The sequence below is a fragment of the Pleurodeles waltl genome, chromosome 9, assembly GCF_031143425.1.
Source record: "Pleurodeles waltl isolate 20211129_DDA chromosome 9, aPleWal1.hap1.20221129, whole genome shotgun sequence".
In the NCBI taxonomy this organism is placed as follows: domain Eukaryota; kingdom Metazoa; phylum Chordata; class Amphibia; order Caudata; family Salamandridae; genus Pleurodeles; species Pleurodeles waltl.
Genome location: NC_090448.1, coordinates 1104288057 through 1104307322, shown reverse-complemented (window position 1 = coordinate 1104307322; position 19266 = coordinate 1104288057). Strand labels below are relative to the sequence as shown.

At 40.3% G+C, this 19266-nt stretch overlaps 1 protein-coding gene across 1 annotated transcript in view; it reads right to left on the bottom strand.

Annotated features, from left to right (window-relative positions):
- The window catches only part of RAD51B (RAD51 paralog B), a 259728-nt gene extending 243691 nt beyond the window's left edge, over positions 1–16037 (bottom strand). The window contains exon 1 of the mRNA XM_069207689.1: positions 16011–16037. The gene's annotated coding sequence lies outside the window, so the exon portion shown is untranslated. The remainder of the gene's footprint in view (positions 1–16010) is intronic.
- Positions 16038–19266: the final 3229 nt, after the last annotated feature.

Below are 19266 nucleotides of genomic sequence, written 5' to 3'. Positions count from 1 at the left end.
AGTAGCTGAGGAAACAGGGTGATAAGGCTTAACAAATGAAATCAATATCTGTCCCCCACCATATCAGAACAAAACTCTTCCGTACTTACCTCATACGCCTTTAAACATTGTACAACACACAATTTTAGATTGTCTACAAAACAAGGATGAGACACTGATCTTCAATTGCACTTTGTATGAGAAATGGGAAAGGTTACTCCCTCAGGGGAGGAAACCCTACCCGCCAAATCCAAGGCCCTAACATCAGAAACCCATTTGCAAGAGATTAAACATAACAACATAGTGATCTTAGCTGACAGATGTTTCCTGGAAAGGAATCTATTGGCTGGCCAAGATTCCAAAACCTCAAGATTATATTCACATCCCAAAGGGTAGATTAATGCAGATGAGGGGGGGGGGGGGGGGGGGGGGAGGTTAGCTAACCATATACCGTTCAGAAGCTTGCTAACTCCCCACTGATTTACCATCCACCGGCAAATGAACCACAGATATGGCAGACCAATATGTAGTAACCGATCTATAAGCTAAACCAGACAAAGCCAAAGAGGACAAAAAGTTCAGGACCAAACTGCAATATGCTGAAGAAGGATCTGCGCTCCATTCGCTTCACCAATAACATCATTGTTTCCAAGCAGAAGCATATCTCTTGTGGGTGCTGGCAGACTAGGCCCCTGAAATGAAATCAGAAGACTCCTGCGAAAGGCCCGAGAGACTCCATCTTTCCCTGAAAGTCGCCATGCCACTACTCCTTGACCCTGACGAATGCCCAAGACTTCCCAGCTCTTAGTGTGGGCAGAAACATGTTGGTCCCTGACTTTTAGACTCCGTGAGTCATCAATCTCAACTGAGTCCCTAGCATAGCTTTTAGCCTTATCTACATACACCTACATTAACTTATTTCCTAATCGAAATAGGTGACTTGTAAGGTAATTTTATTTGTCTACGCCCTATCTGGATCCGTGCAATTATCCAGTCAGATTTAAATATCAGGACTCCCTCGGAAGTTCCTTTAACAGCGAGGTTGAGTCCGCCCAGGTAGTATCATCTTACCTGGGTGGGGCTAGGTGGTCAAATGATGAAGCATGACACTATAATGTGTGTGAGACCACCTTGTCCGTAAAGGGAACTTCCTCTTGTAGACACAGCCTCAAACACATCCACCTCATACTTTTATCTCTATCTGGAAATCACGCGCCTAACCAGCGCCTTTTGAACTGGGCTTAACAGTCATGTTCCTTCCAGTCTCACACCCCACACTTTTAGTGGTATAATGACTTCCTAGTCTAATCGGGAGCAAGTGTGGGGTGGTACCACTCCAGACTCTCTCTTTTTTGTGTTGTAAGAACCAAAAAGCAAACCTTGCGCCAAAGGCCCCGACTCAGAGGAAGCAAGGTCTGTTAACTTGGGGTCAATCTTGATCAAAAACGGAGCGACAACGTTCCTTAGAAATCGCACAATTTGCGTTCCCCAGGAAGTATAGGGCCATTTAAGTCCAACTCACCAAACATGTGCCTAACATAAGCCCAACTCACCAAACATCAGGGTCCATGGAATTTCCAGATTCTTTGGCCTGAAACCCAGTTCCAGAATCTCGGTTGAGGGACCAGTCACATCCAGGAGCTTGTCCTGGCAACCACGCCAAACGCGGTCTATACCCTTCTTGGGGTCCTTTGAAAACTTTTTTAAATATGTGACGAGAGTGGGGTCCAGTTCTGGCGTCTCCGTCACTTTGGAAGGGAAATCTGATCTCGGGCATTCAGAGCGTAGCCTGGAGCGAACCTCTTTCTCAAACCCATGCTGAATGTGGGACTCAAAACAGTCGGTGACTTCCGCCGGAGGAAACCAGACAGTGTATCTGGGGTGAACGATAGCCTCCGGCTCAGAAGTAAGTACCTTAGGGGTAGTAACAGATTCTTCTGGGTGGTGTGCTTTTTTCTTGCACTTCCGGGGAGGGTCGTCCCCTTGGTCTGATGCATGGGCCAATTCTTCCCTAGTCTTAGACTTCGGTTTGAAGCAGAAGTATTAAAACCATGTTCCTTGGCCAGGGATCTGATAAGACTCTCAAAATCAGAAGTATGCAGATTCCTATCCTGCTTGTGGGCCTTTGAATTGATAGACAGGGAGGATTCTTCAATAATCTAAATCCCAGAGGGGGCCACCCATCCCTGTTGCTCAACAAAGCCAATGAGATGATGCTTAATAGGCCTAATAGCCTGGGCTATAGGCTTGATTTACTGTGTGACGCACACCAGCATCTAAGGCATAGACAAGGTCCTGTTAAAAAGATCCAGCAGGATCATCCACATAATATTCATCACCCATCTGTTGATTATGTGCAGCCATGCGGACTAGATGCAAAACAGAACTCCAAGGGAGCAGTCAACCAGGTGATATAGGCCAAAGGGCAGGTAACAAGCCCTGAAAAAAACAGGGGAGAAATCAAGTTTGGTTGTGGAGGGAGCCCTGCCCAGAAAGAAAACAGGCCCAGCCTGTGTCAAAGTTATTGCAACCCCAAGGAGAACACTCTTGGGGCATAACACTATAAGTGCACAGCTCTTCCGAGGGCCAGAGACGAAAACACGCGTCTCAACGTGTTCAGAGCCGACACCGTAATTAGCACATGTGTGCTAGCGTAGGAACTGTGGAAATAGAAAGAGGACTTTGCGGCAGAGCCGAGCGTCCTCACTCCCCTGCTCCCATTGAAAGGACACTGGCAAGGAAGGCTTATTCAGAAGTTGAAAACGCTCCTAAATGAAACCGGATAGCGGTTAACGACACGCGCGCACAGATCGATCGAATGACGCAATGGCGTGGTAAATGGTAAATAACAAACAGAACCAGTACAAATACACATGAAAGAGGAGTTGATACATTGTCGCGAGCATTATATAGGGGTCCTTCTCCATGGTTATCAGGTGTTGTACATACTCTTGGGATTTGTAGTTTTTTGTGTTTTAACTCTCCGTTTGGCTGCTGTAGAAATTAAAGTAAAGAAACGGAAGCATAATAGGAGCCTCCGGTCCTGACATAGAATTGAAGTCCATGAATAATAATAGCTTGACATTGCACTACGTTACTGCATCAATTAAATACCATGCTAACAATATATAAACATTCTTAGCATAAAACAAATTGTTCGTTTAAGAAAAATTAGAAAGCACGGACTATAACGAACGAATTTTGTGTTCTTCAACCTTTGAAACAGATTTGCCTCCGAGATTAAAATTCTAAACGAAGGATACGAGCGTGATATTCTGTGTGATTGTTCCTACTGGAAAGAGCATTATAAAGGTATTATGTATTTGTCAGCTTCACGTCTGGCCACTAGGTGGCAATAGGGTGCTATGAATCACAAGCGTAAGCCACTATTTAGTTAAGGGTTGCAGTATAAATTTAAATATTCCACCTAAAAACATCAGATAGGGCATTAAGTGTAGCACAAGGTTGACCTAAAAGTACAAATTAAATGAAAATGAATGAGTCAAACTGTTCAAAGTAAGGCTATTTTCTAACATGATGCCCAACAGGCGTCATGTCGCTGACCATACGTAGTTACAGTTGAATAGTACACACATTGGCGCTACAAGGATAATAGTTGGAGCACTAGAAAAATGGCAGCTCCTGATCAGACAACAGTGTAGCAGAGGGCAAATAATGATGGGATAGACCTCTCTCTTTCTTCCTGCTTCATTTAGCACATTCAGCCCTGGATATAGAGTTTCTAGAGATATATCCCTTTGCGAAGGGCAATCCTGGTTAAGTGCCCTCTCCATGGTTATAGGCCCTCACCTCTGGTTCAAGACTAGAACTAGGAGAAGATGGCAAAAATGAAACCCACAAACTCAGTAAGCCGTCCTCACACATCACTTCCTTCTGTGGGGTGGCACCAGTGCTCTAAATGGGCCGGTACTGTCCGGTACGGAGTACTGGCACTTGTTTATTTTGAGGGGGAGAGTACCTGCACTTTTCAAGAAAACCATAATACTTTTAATTGGAGAGTACCGGCAGCAAGCGGGACTCTAGTACAGAGTACTTATACTTCTATTGCTCCATTTCAAGCAGTGTGGCACCGAATAAAGCTTGTCCTGGGTGTCCCTGCTGTTCTCACGGTGCGTGAACCTTTAATGCCCATAATACCATCTGTAAATAAGTGTTTGCGGGTGGATTAAAAAGTAGGTACCGCGATTAAACTAAGAAGGGGTTGTGGGCCCAGTAGCACGCAAATGACAGAGGGAGTAGTCACTGGACTGATCAGGATGGGTGGTTTTGGAGAGATGTCTGTGTGAGGGGAGGGGTGGATGGGAGGAGAGGGAATGGAAGATGATCCTGTCTATAACTACAGTTCTATACCTCCTCTGGATATATTCCACGTCACAGGTGTGTGGGCAATAATCCTTAATTAGTGCCCTGGAACTGAGGCAACAAAATAACCATGGTTCCTCTAACAATTATATTTTCTTTCATGCTTGAAGAAAAAAAAAAAAAAAAAAGGCATGCTTAATATTGTGCGGCTGACGGCCGCACCACCTCCTTCTATGGTCAGCACTGAAGAGGCATGAAAATGATTCAGGAACGGTCCTTTTTTTTTTTTTTTTTTTAAAGGCGAGGGTGAAGCGGAATTGAAATCGCACCCCTAGAGGAAATTGAAAAATATAAATTATAATATACACACACATACATATATATATATATATTTATATATACATACATACATATACACATATACATACACACACACACAAACACACACACACATATATATATATATATATATATATATATATATATATATATATATATATATATATATATATATATATTGTCAGGGGAATAACATGTTTTCTGTGAGGGGCCTATAGGGACACCCGGGGAAACCACACATTAAAAATAATAAATAAATAAATATGTAGGGGGTCAGCCCTCACAGCATATAGGTCTACCCACTTAGAGGGGCAGACAATTTTGTTTTACATTTTTTAAGGAATATGTGTTTTCCCCTGGGATGGCCAAGTGCACCTCAAGGGGGAAAACATTTAGGAAAAAATTGCAGCCATCTGCAACATAAAATCTAGGATCTGCTGCATAATCTACAGATTTTAACAAAAAAATGGTTTCTAGACCAAACGGATCAATAGTTACTCAAAATGTTATGATGTGTTGGCACAAAGCGGAAAGTCCTGCGCAAAGGTTGGCTGTCATCTTTTAGTTGAATATTTCTGCATTTGTTTGCTAAACTAGTACTGACAAGGAGAAATGTTTGCCGAGGCAGAATTACCATGATTTCAAATTAAAGAATTATGAAATGATATCATCAAAAATGTGCTGTATTATGCAGCATAACTTGCCTTATCTTGCTGCATAATTTAATCAACACTGTTGCATAATTTGAAGCTCTCCTGGCGCACAATTACACACAATTCCAGTCACACTGGTGATAACACTGAGTTTTCACAAGGAGCACACCTGCGCACAAAATTGCAAAGGCCACTATGTGAAGGTGTGCTTCTTGATTTCAAAATTTGGCTTCAAGAAATTAGTTATATTAGGAGGGCAATGGCCCTGCAGCTCCCCAACAATAAGGTTTTGCATTAGCCATGAAAAAATTATGCTGTAAAATTGGGTATGTGGCAACTTTAAGTAATATTTCGGTTGTTTTATCTTTTTTTTGAGTCTTTAAAGAACCTGCAGCTGTATAGAAAAGGGAAGTGTTTTTTGTTTATTTGCTGTTGCATAAATCTCACAGACACACACATTCACCATCTGATTTAGAACCATACTTTTGCTCTCTACGTAGGACAGTGTTTTAGACAATCAGCATAGATGGCATCTGGGTGGATGACTGCTGCCCGGACATTATAGAGGACAGCTCTGACTCAGGGTCAGGTGTTGAGTCAGCATCTGAGGGAGAGCAGAATCTTGAACAGATTTTTAGGTCAGCAGAGTTTCATCCAATGACTCATCTTCAGTGATTCAGAGGAACATGGTCATGGCAGTTGTGATGTCTTTTTGCCAGCACAGTCAGTGCAGCAAAGTGACCTTAGATTAGACCAACCCAGAGAGCAGGCATGTGAGGTAGCAAGCACACACTGACTGGCGTTTTGGCAGCCCCCAATTTGTTGCTGACCCAAATTCCCCCATGCACTGGAGACACTAGATGTAAAGTTGATAGAGCACATTTTCATTGATTGACTATGTCCATCTCAAGTCTTTAATAATTTTTGAAGTGCCCTTTAGGGACCCTAGGTAGACCTCCCCAGCATGTTTGCCTTGGTTCGTAAAGGTAGATATGCTCACTCAGTTCAAGGAATGTGGGCCTCAAAAAAGGCAGCCTTGGACACCCCGAACTTGCATCCACAAGCTGGAAGGACTTAGATTTAGCACAGTGAGTGTGCTAAAGGCGCAAAAATGATATTTTCTCGAACTTCAGGTAGCTAGTAACAAAAGGATTTACTAAAGGTTCACTTGGCAAGTATAGAGGATTAGTCCAGACTCTGAAGGGGACAAAGATCTCTACAGGTAGGGAAAGCTTACAAAACACAGTAGCCAGACCCTGCCTCACCACACACACACACACACACACACACACCCACACACACCCCTCCCCCCTCCCTCCCCGGCACCAGTATGTTGATGTGACCACACTGCTGTGTCGGATTGGGCTTGTGACTGGAGGTATCAAAGTCTTGTGTGTGGTGCGTGGATGGCATGTGAATTGCCAATAAAGTGGTTGGTGCTTTGTCATGCTTTATTGCTCACCGTCTGTAGTCTTGGATTCAATATTCTATGATTAGTGTCTTTTCTTGGAAACTAGCACTTCTGGAGTCGCCAAACCTACATATGTGAGTAGTGGTGTTATTTTTAAAGTTTAGTAACAATCTCTCTTAGGGGTGGTGGGGAGGAGAAGGCCTAGCAGTTAAGGGGTAAAAAACAATATGTATGTATCACATTACAGAGTGGCAGCAGCCACTTTGTAGTATAGTAAGGGTGACCAGAGTAGGGATTTTTGGGATTTTTGTCCTTTAATAACTTTGCAACCGTTTGGCCAATGTCTGCAAAAATTTGCAGACAGCCACAGTTTCATTCCAGGAGTTCTGCACGTTTTGCGGCGTTACTTGAAGGGGGTTCAAAAAAAAAAAAAGGGAGGTCCCAAAACAGGCTTCAAATCCAATGTATTTTCCCATAGATGTATGAATTTTGCATTGCGCCAAAAAACGCTAGCTAGATTTTTTCAAAGTTTGGCAGTATTGCATAGTGGGTGGTATAGATGATTCTTTTGGGTAGTGCCAGCAAAGAAAATAAGTAAATCTTCAGTGATAAGGTATTTTCTAGATATAGCTGTTCAAAGTGTGTACAACCTAGGTACATAGCAATGGCAAGGGATAGTCTGCTTTGTCTAAAGAGAACTTTAGGGCAGTCACTGTTTTACACAGCACTTTCACTACTTTTTGCAATATACGGTGATATGTGGTGTAAAAATGCTTGAACATTGTAATTCTAATGGGACTTAGGTTGCTATGGTTGTCTTATGTAGAGTTATAAATTAGGTGATGTATTGACTTTAAAAAAAAATTACAGAGCACCATGGTACAACTGCGTGGGACGCTAGAGTACCACAGTACTGAAAAAGGATTTTTTTTTATTTGTTTAAAAAAAAAAAAAAAAACTCATTCATATATGCCGATGCCCCTGTTAGTTTGGCTCTAAAGAAGACCCTTCTGTTCTAACTAATTACTGAGAATTTTTATATGTTTCAATAGGAGTTGGTGCATGTTGTTTATGAAGATGCTATTGCCCGTTGTGGTCAAATGGTCACCATCAGCACGAAAAAAGGAAGTATCTGAAAAACTATAGTTAAAGTGATACAGTGGGAATATTTTTATCTTGTAAAAGTTGCTTTCATGTCAATGTCAAATCTTACACCTGTGAGGAGACCAATACTATTGCCTTCTCAATGAATAATCATGACATTGGGATGCTGACAATTACGAAGCATTGAAATTAGAGGTAGGATGTTATTCTACCTTGAACCTCTCTTTCCCATCCATGCAATTTCAACATTCAGTACACCTAAATTAAGCTACATTCCTCTTCTTTTGGCATGCTCTCTTGCCCAAAAAATATTGCTATGTCCACTTAACCATACGTGAAGCGTTTTCCTTTACCACACCCCAATACCTTCAAGAAGAATGGAGTAAAGTGAAACTTCCAGAGAATATCCTACAACTCTGCCCAGTGATGATCTTTGTCACATATTATACTGATCAAAAAATATGGTGATGGGTTCAATATGAGATTGGGCTGTTAACATACCTTAAGCAGTACAACTCAAGCCCATGGATTCCTAGAAGACTACACTGTTAACTTTTAATATACTACTGAGTAGATACAGCTTGTTCCGTCAAATTGAAGGACATATGACCATATTAACCAATAGAGTATAGTATTGGAACTCAACCACCGAATGATGTAGTTTGAAACAAATTACACTTCTAAAAGAAGCATGACGATTGGTTTAATAGGACATTGGGCTGATAATATACCTTAAACAGTGCAACTCAAACCCATTCATTCCTACAAAGACAAGACTGTAAACTTTTAATATACTACTCGCTACATACAGCTATTTCAGTTGAATGTAAGGTTATAGAACCATATTAACCAATATAGCATAGTATTACAAATATCCCACAACAGGATCTTATTTAGAACATATTATACTTCTAAGAGAACCATGCTGATTAATTTAAAATAACATTCAGCTGGTAATGTAGCCCAAACAGTACATCTGAAGCCCATTAGATCGGACTAACACTACACTTATCTTTTACTGTAAGCCACTCCACACACCTCTACTCTACATGATTGTATGCCACTCCACTGTATGCCACTCCATATTACTCCACTCTACGCTATTCTACTGTACACCAGTCCACACGACTACACTGTACAACACTTCACTATGAGGAATTCCACTGTACACCACTTCAATGTAAGCCATTCCACTACAAAGTATTCCACTTTACACAAATACACTCTATGCCACTGAATTCTGTCTCAATCAACTCTATGCTACTCCACTGTCCTTCACTCTAGTGTATTGCGCTTCAGTGTATGGTATCAAAGAGTAAGCTACACAACTTTACCCTACTCCACCGTAAGCCACTCTGCCTCTGTACTGTACACCACTCCATTGTATGCTATTCCAATGTATGTCACTGGAGGGTACACCACTCCACTGAAGGCTTACTACTACACTCTATGCCACAGAACTGTAACTTACTCTGATGGATGCCACTCCACTGTACCCCACTCCACCGTACACTACTCCACTGAATGCTTTGACAGTGTACGCTACTACACTGTTCCCTGTTCCACTCCACTGTAAGCTTCTGCACTGTAAGCTATTTCAGTGTATGGTAGTCTACTGTACAAGATTCCATTATATGGCAGTCCACTGTAAGATGTTTCACTGCGTGCCAGCCCACTGGACAACATTTCATTGCACACTAATCCATGCTATGCCATTCCACTCGACATCACTCTACTGTATTCTAGTACACTTTACCAACTCCCCCCACTGTATGCAGCTTCACTCCGCAGCACTCAACTGTAAGGCATGCCAGTGCACACAACTCCGCACAATGCTACACCACTGTACAATACTACACTGTAAGACACTATGCCATTTCGCTGTATGTGACCCCACTCCACACTATTCCATTGTATGCCACTTGATTATATGTGATGCTTTTATGTGCCACAAGCCTGTACACCATTCCAATGAAAGCCACTCCACGCTACTCAATTGTACGCAACTCCAGTCATTATAGACACTTACACATATATCATTTACCTTCTTGTGTACTCTTTAACTAAATTCATGTATTGTGAATACCTATAATTAAAAAGTTAGTGATAACACACAGGTCTTTATTTGAATGATGTTGAAAATAGTTTGAGTAAACTTTTTTTTCCTTCTTTTTCTGGGAACTGGACGTCATCTTGACCAACAAAAATCGGGGCCCAAAATGCACCCAACAGGGTCTCAACATATGTCCTGCAAACAAAAAAACTAGGTGTTCTGGGGAAGACAATGGTGAGCAACAACGAGCTTGCAGTGACTATTAAGATTGCCCTCACCTGCAATGATCACTGTATGGCACGAAATAAAGTAAGCAGCTGTTCCTGCATATGGCTCAACAATTTGGTATTTCTACCTAACACAGTTCAAAGGAGCCTGGGAGCCAGCTGGTGGAACAGTTGGTGAAGCAGAAGGGGAAGGCTGGGCTGTTGGTTGCCTGTGAATGCCCAAAGTCGACTTAACAGAACAGGCGTGGTGCTGCCAGAAGTACCAGTACCAGAAACACCAGATGAATTTTGGCCCATTTCCAGCAATGCTGGCTTGTGTCTTCATTATAGTTAGGGACTATTAACTTCCTACAACGCTTTTAAACTATACAAACATTAGAAATATAGTTCTAGCTTCTAATTCAAGCCACTACTGTAATACTTTTTTAAATAATATGTTTTACACTTTACATTAATATATTACTTATTAAGATCACGCAGACATCCAAATAATGCTAACTCAACATACCTAGATGTAATATTTTCAACATTAATAAAATAGTTTTGACAGCATCAATAAGACAGCAGTAACAATATAAAAATGAAAAGCAAAGACATGGTGGCTATGACATGCTTGCACATCCCTTACATCAACAGTATGAATAAGTGTAGTAAACAGTTAAGATGCATACAGTATTTAAAGGTCCACACGTTGTAAATAGCCCCTGCCAACAAAGGGTGCAAAAAGAGCCCTAAAAACAAAAATTCGAGGGCTACAAATTTTGCAATACTGTTTACCAAAGCACTTGTTATAAAGTAATCTAAATATTGTTTGACTTTGTGGGACTGAGTTACATTATTTATATTCTAGTTCAAGTGTATCATGCCCCCCTCCTTTGATTGACATAATATGGACTATGAGGGACGGCAGCACAACACAGACCTTTGTAGCGTACGCATATTGCAATGACAGGCTTATCCTACACTTGACAGGAACATATACTTGAAGGTTACGCCTAACTCTAGGGCACTATAGACTGACACAGAATAGTACTGACTACAATAGTTTGACTGCCACATTACGGGGAATAACTGTTTTTCATATCACATCATTCATATATATATATATATATATATATATATATATATATATATTTTAGCAGATCAGCATTAAAAAAGTCAATTCAACAAAACATGTGTTGCTGTCTGATCTATTGTACGTACCAACATTTCTACATTATAAGAATCAAAAGAATGTGGAGAAGATTTCATTATTAAATGGATTTTGGATCACTGCATATTCTTGTCCCTATTTGTACCGTTTGGATTACTTCATATTGAGTGCTTTGGTAAACAGTATTGCAAAATATAAAAATGTATGTTCACATGTAAGCATTTCTGCAATTAGTACATACACACACGGCATGTTTGTTATTTGAATGTTTGCATGATGTTACTATGTTCATGTAAAGCGTTGAATAAGTTATGTAATAAAGTTTTATAATATTGGCTTCAATAACAAACTATACAAATGAAATTTCTAATATTTGTGAAGATTAATAACCTTGTAGGATTGTAGTAATCCCTAACTGTAAATATTATGTAACCATAGGTTTTCTTTATATATATTTCCTTTACAACCACAGATTGTGGTGACTGGGGTGCTCCCAATCCTCAGCGGTGTTCACTAAACACATCCACCTGCACGTGAACAAATCCAACACACTCCTCTTACAAAGTAAAGAAGAAATGGACACTGGCAGCAGGATTCAATGACTTCCATGCATTTATTTGCATATATCTCGCTAGTGGCGGTCGTCACTACGTAGTTATAGTTCGATCTGTTGTTAAATAGGAAAAGCATTTTTTTGGGTTGCTATTAACTTTGCCACCATTTAATGGAGCTCTACGAAACTTTCCAAAACTGTGGTAAGGTTTGACTAGTTTGTGCATGGAATGTTTCAGGGTGATCCATCACGTGAGCGGCCAAGAAAAAAAGGGGCCCCAAAAGACAAAATGCCCATCCATTTTCCATAGTCTTCTTTAGGATGGACCAGCAAAAACTAGTGAAAGGAATCATGCCAAATTCGGCAGAAAGCTAGATCTTGGTCCATAGATAGTGCTTTTTTGGGATTATGTGTAAATTTGTTCAGTAGTTAAAGAAATTAAGTTTAAAAAATAAATTGTATATTTTGGCAGTTGTGCTCGGGAGAGTCGGAGACTTTTTCTGGAGCACAGATTTAAAAATACAGAGTTCAGATTGGCCCAAGGGAGTTTTATTTCCCTTGAACCATCTTGCTGTGGAACCAGGCTCCTGCAAGAGCGAGCACTCTGGTTGTCCACCAGCAACATGAGAACAATATTGCTGGCAACCATTATAGGACTCAGGGACTTAGTCCCCTGTTCTGAAGTCAATATATCTATCTATCTATCATTGGCTGTGAGGAAGATCTCAACGCGTTGCCATTAATTTTTTTTATTTATCACTAACTGCAAGCCTGTGGAGTGTTTTTTTCCAGGTACCGGAGACAGTGGCACCTGGATCTTATATATATATATATATATATATATATATATATATATATATATACACACCTCAGAAAAATTGACCATCGCACTCCAGGAAGTCCTTGTATCAGCATTTTATTTTATTTAATAGAAAAGTGCTTCCACCACCCAACAAGTTTCGACCACAAACAGGTCTTGATCACAGGTGACCATTGTCTCCATCCACCAAACTTATATAGTCCCTTTAATTTCCTAGCTATTGCATTCTGGGACACATAGTTTTTGAATGTTATTCTACTATATGTGAATTTCATTTTTCACCCATTTATTTATACCTTTTCATAATGCTCATCACATCCCTTACATGACATTTTTCTAACATCTTTCAGACCTTAATCTATTACCAGACTATTTTTCACATTGTTACCATTGTTATTCAACTATGTATTTTATTGTGTTCATAATTTTTCCTCCGACTGCTTTTCTATTGTTCTTATTTATTATTTCTTCATACCGTATTATCAAGACAAACAGAGGGAAAGGTAGAGTCAAAAATCAATAATAAATGTCCGGACTGTTGCCTACTGACATAAATGCCTTACCCTACTATAATAATCCTTTATCTCTTATACCATAAATATTACATCAAAGCAATTGTCCTCTTTTTTTTATGTACTTCACTCCTAATTATGCAATCCTAATCAATCTTTTTACAGCATGTTTCTACACAAGTGTTTGCATGGACGACAATGTTGTTCCCATATATACCCAGTGTGAGTTAAAAACAATGATTTTCGTTTTTATATGCACCAATATTCACAATCTATACATCTTGTTTCTTTTTATCTTTTAACCTCTGTTCATTTGTGTATATCTGTGAGAAATTTTTAAATAGTCTTTCCAGATATTTCTTTCATCTAATGGTTATCCACTTATTTCCTCATAAATGTACAAAAGGTTCTTCATCTTTGTTCAAACTAAATGGAATCTTAGTCTTTAATTTAACAATATATCTGGATTCGAAACGACATAGTTTTAGTGTTCTATTGCCCCCTCTTTAATTTTCCGGGGACATGGGCTATTCTAAAATAACGCTTCGCATGCCAATGTTTTTCATGACACGGCCTTTGATGTTTCACCACTGTATAACTTAAGTCATTGTTGTTGACAGCTCTAATATGTTCTAATATTTGGTTCTTCAATTTACAAATTGTGCTGCCTACATATTTTAAACCACACCCACATTTCAATACATATACCACATAAGTTGTCTCAAGTTATTTTTTGGTTAATCTTCAAAGTGTGCCCCATAGTGTCTTTAACTACTTTTCTATTTTCACGAATTTGACAGGCTTTGCACTTCAAACATTTGAAAAATCCTATGTTCTCTTTATTCAACCAAGTATGTGGTGCTTGTTCAACAAAATTATATTTTATAGAAGGTGCTTTCTTGTAAGTAATCTTTGGTCCTGTTCCCACCAAGGGTCCAATATCTAAGTCATTGTATAGTAAATTCCAATGTCTCTTCGAAATCTTTGAGATCTCGGTATGTTCTTTGTTTTATGTCATTATCATTCTTATATCATGATCTTCCCTAATCTGAGAGTTTTTCCATGCTTTCTTTATCAAGGTATGTTCTCTGCATGTTTTTTGTGCTTTCACCATCCCTACTCTGATAGGATGTTGATTATATCCTCTTCTTATAAACCGATTCTTCACCTCCTCACATTGTTGTAACATTACACTATCTTCTGAGCAGTTTCGTCTTACTCTCAAGAATTCACGGTAAGGTATACTGTTCAATAGACTTTGTGGATGAAAGCTCGTGTCATGTAGAAGGCTATTTGTTGATGGAGGTTTTTGATACATGGTTGTATGTAGCGTTTGATTATTAACAAACTTTGATATCCAAAGATTCTATCTCCTTCCTGTTGGTTTTATGTGTGAATTTTAAACCAACTGCATTAGTATTCAACATCTCAAAAAATTCCTGAAATTCACTCTCTGTTCCCTTCCAAATAATCAACAGATCATCAATAAATCTCAACCATAATGGTACTTTTTCCATATATTGGTTGTAATCCTCTTGTCAAGCCACTTCCCTCTACCACCAACCCATGGTGAGATTGGCGTAGCTTGGAGAGGAGGAAACTCCCATAGCTGTCCCTTGTGTTTGCAAAAAGAGCTCATGATTAAACAAAAAAATATTATTAGTCAAACACATTTCAATCATAGTCAACATCTTTGAATGTTGTAATTCTTGAATATTATGCTGTCTCAGAAAATAATCAATGGCCCTAAGACCAACTTCATGTCTAAAGGATGTGTACAAAGATACCACATCCACTATTACCAGCAAATATTCCTCCTGCCAAGTAATATCTGTAAGTATTCTTTAAAAAAAAAACAACAAAAAAAACACCTGTGTCCTTAATGTAAGAACTCAATGTTGGAACCAAGGGTGCCAAATAATAATCAATATAGGATGACATTTTCATGTAAGGCACCACAACTTGAAATAATAGGTCTACCTGGTGGATCTGTTAATGTTTTATGTATCTTAGGTAAGAAGTACATTGTTGGAATAACTGGAAATTCATTATATAGGAAGTGATATTCATTTTCATTAATCAAATTCTCATCTCACCACTGTTTCAGCATATTTTCCATTTTTTTTTTTTTTTTTTTTTAAATCAAGCCATCCATAAATTTCTCTTTTGGTCTTTGATAATTATTCTTATCATTCAATTGTCTATATGCCTAACATTTATAATCTTGTGTATTCATAATTAATATATTTCCTCCCTTGTCTGCTGATTTTATTTCTATTGTTTTATCCAATTTTAGGTGTTCCAAAGCTTGTCTTCCACCTAATGTTAAATTTTCTTTTCTACCCTCCTGGTATTTCTTCTTAGTTTATCCAAATCTTTTACCACTAACTCATGAAAAATGTCAATTTTATTTCCAGGATTTAAAACTGAAAAAAAAAAAAAAAAAAAAAAAAAAAAAAAAACTTTTATTATGCTTTCAAGGAGCTATATTGATGTTGATCAGTTCTTATATCCAACATTTCTAAAATTTCCCTTTCTGAGAATTCTTCTTAATCTAAATTATATGTAAGATCATAACATGTTTTCAAATCCTGTATCTGGTCAATGTTCTAATCCGTATCTTTAATTTTCTTTTGTCCTTCATGATCATGATCATTTCTTATATCTTTGTTGGCAAACATTTTTTTTTATTTCAATTTTCACAAACTTATAAATATCAATCCGCAATTCTGTATAATCAAAATGTATCTTTGGACAAAGGACAAACCTTTGTTTAATAGTTTCCTTTGTACTGTTGTTAAATCATAATTTGATAGATTCACTATCAGATTGTTGTCTTCTGTTGTTAAAACTATTTCTTTTGACACTCCCGTAACCCGATACCTTTGTCTTCCCGTTTCCTCTTCTCCCCTTCCTGTGTCTTGTCTTTGGGTAGAGTTCTTTCTTCGGTCTCTGTATCTCGCGGTGGCCCTTTGATCGATATACATCAGTTGTAGTTCCTCTAAAAAAGACGTATTTCCAGTATTTGATGTGAATGGTTGTTCTTTCTCAGTAGTTTCCACATCTGATTCACTTACAGTTTCATTTGATGCTGTAATCACTGACAATTTTCCTGATGCATATGGTTTCTTTAAATTATCAAACCCCCTAGCAAATGTCAATATTGTACCATTAAGGTAATCTTGCTCATCCCTTACAAATTTCTCTGCTTTCTTTCTTCTACTTCTGTTTCATATACACACTCATACATACATATAAAAAAAAAAAATTGGAAAAATATAGCACCTCCGTGAGACACTTGTGGAATCAAAAAAAGAAAGAAAAAGTGGCTTCCAGGCAGCCTTTAGTTATAAGCCACAGGTAGCCTACCCCTACCTGAGCCTACAGAGGCCACATGGAGCTCGTCCATTGGGTCAAAAAGCATTTTTATGGCAGAGGGGAGAAATGTGCGATCCCCTCCATCCCGAACCATCAGGGCTCTGGAGAGTCCACCTCTAAGGCTGACAATATTTATCAAGAGGGAGGCTGAATATAGTTTCTATGGGGTGGGTGGGCCATACATGCCCTAAGAGGCCCCATGGAGCCCAAACCTGATGCCAACAATTTTGTGTGGGGAAAGAGACCATGAGGTCCCCCCAGGGAGCCCATCACGGAGGCTGGCTCTGCAGCTATGTCCCGTGGTGCCCACCCCTGGGCCATAGTGGTTTCCTTGCCTACAGCAGTTGATACAGGTGACCTAGAGTTGCTGTGGGCATGGTAGAAGGCTCAGGTGTTGGTTTAAGTCAAGCTGTGTCTGGATGGGGCAGATTTATGCTAGTGATGGGTGATTAGGTGATGAGCTGCCCTCATCTTCTCCCACATGCTGAGGGACCAAGTACAGGGTGTGCGTGTTGTATTGATTGGTACGCTGCTGACACCACTTGGTAAAAGAAGACATTCCTCATAAGTCTGATTCATGGCTGTCACCATTGTGCCTTTCCTGTCAATAACTCAGAGGAGTCGTATTTCAAAAGGGAGTCGAAAGTATCCACCAGGGTGTCGCTCGCGTATAAGCACCCAGTAGGCTACGTGGATAGCTGGCGGTCTAGCTCCACAGGCTAGGCTGGCATTAATATTGTTTTGCACTCTTCTTTGTGTGGCAGCTGTGTCCAACGGCTCTGGAGTCCATGCCTTTGAGTGGGAGATGTTGTCCGTCTCGGACGGCTCTTCCAAACAAGAAATCTGCAGGTGCTCTTTGAGTGGTGCTGTGTGGCGTGCACCAGTATGCGCCAAGAGTCTTATGGATGGTGTCCTCCATGTCCACTTGTTGTTCACAGCGGATGCAGATGGATTTGTTGAGGCTTGTGCATCAGCCTTTTGACTTAAAACTGGCTTGGTGCCAGCCTGGTGTAATTTTCTTGGGGGTGATAGCAAGAGACCTCCGTCTCTGCTTCGGAACAGGGGCTTGTTGTCGCTCATACAACTCCAAAGGTTGCAAAACGTTTGTTGAGGTACCTCTTAGTTTGCAACACTCCAATAATGAAGAATTTGGAAAATGCATCTGAGAAACAGCATGTGGCGCCCATCTGGTGCAGAGCTGAAGTCCATGCCGATGTCTCACAAGGGGGCCATTGTTTGGTCTATCAGTCATGACCAATGGAAGCCTCTCCAAAGGGGGTTGGAAGACCCGACTTTATGCCTCAAATGCGACTTGGTCATAGTGAATCCTTGGTAACCTGTGTGGGCAAAGAATAGCATGGTTGCCTGCAGCAAGCAGGAGACAATGATGCAATGGCCACATAGGCTTGGTTCCGTGGTGCACAGCTCATAATGGGCATTCCATAGGGCAGAGAGGTCCAGTTGGGCAATGTTGTCAGAGGAAATCCCTGACTTGATGGCCTCCTAGGTTTTCTGGAGGCACAAGTCTGAGGCGGTAGCAATGTCTTGGAGAAAAACAGTCTTATGGCAACGAACGTCAGCAAACCAATAGGTGTATGCCTACACTCATATGGAACATGAAGGAGAGTCGGGCAGTTGGCAGGGGTGTCTCTAGAGATAATTCAGCAGGATTGTCACATCCGGTTTTGAAGTCAACCGTCAACTGGTAGTTTTGGAGCTGTAGGGCCCACTGCTCATTCTGAGTTGGTGGATGCAGCGGAGTTCCAGCAAAGAGATATATCAGAGGTTTATGGTCCATTATGACACAGAAGAGACTGCTATAGAGATAAAGGTGGAAATGCCCTACCTATTAGCAAGAGCTTCCTTCTTAATGTGGGCATAACACATTTCTGTGTCTTAGGTTTGCTGGCAAACACAACAGGTGCTCAGTGTTTATCACCTGCACATCACATAAAAGCAACTTCAAGGCAAATCAGGCTAGCATCGACCACAAGCTCAAATTCCCTTGCATGTCGAAGCAGGTCATTACTGCATCTTGGAGGAGAGCCTCTCTGATGGCCAGGAAGGTGTTGTCTTCGGTTATCCTCCATGCCAATGGCGTGCATGTTTTGGTGAGGTGTCAGAGCACGCTGCCAGCATTGCTAAGTTCGGGATGAACCTGCCAAAGAATGTTACAAGGTCGAGGAAGCTCCTAACCTCAGCTGCTGAGGAGGGTGTGAGGGCTTCCTTGATATCAATGCACTTGGCTGGATTTACTTTGATGCCCTCATTGGAAAAGATGTACTCGAAGAACTCTATCCCCCCTGACGGAGAAACTGGTGCTTTGATCGGTTGAGGATGAGGCCAGGCATGTCAATCCTCTTGTGAGCAGCTTGCAGGCAGCAGCGATGGCGGTCAAGTCTAAGTGCGTGGATAAGGATGTCCTCGCTGACATTGATGACTCCCCTCAAGCCCTGCAAGGACTTTCCAGATTGCATTATGGAACATTTTCACCACCAATTTAATTCCAAAGTTGAGCCTCTTGTAGTGGTGGAGGCTGACATGAGTGGAAAAGGTTGGGATGTATCTGCGGAGTTCAAGTTTATTGTAGCCTGATTTCAGAATGGGCTTTGAGAAGCATTTCGACCCACTGATGTAGGCAATCAGGTCATCAATTGTTGAGAAGATGTGTTATTACCTTTTTACAGCTTTATTGGGTAGGCGCATGTCAACGTAGATATAGATGCATCCTGGTTGTCTAAGTTTGTTTACTACAACCATG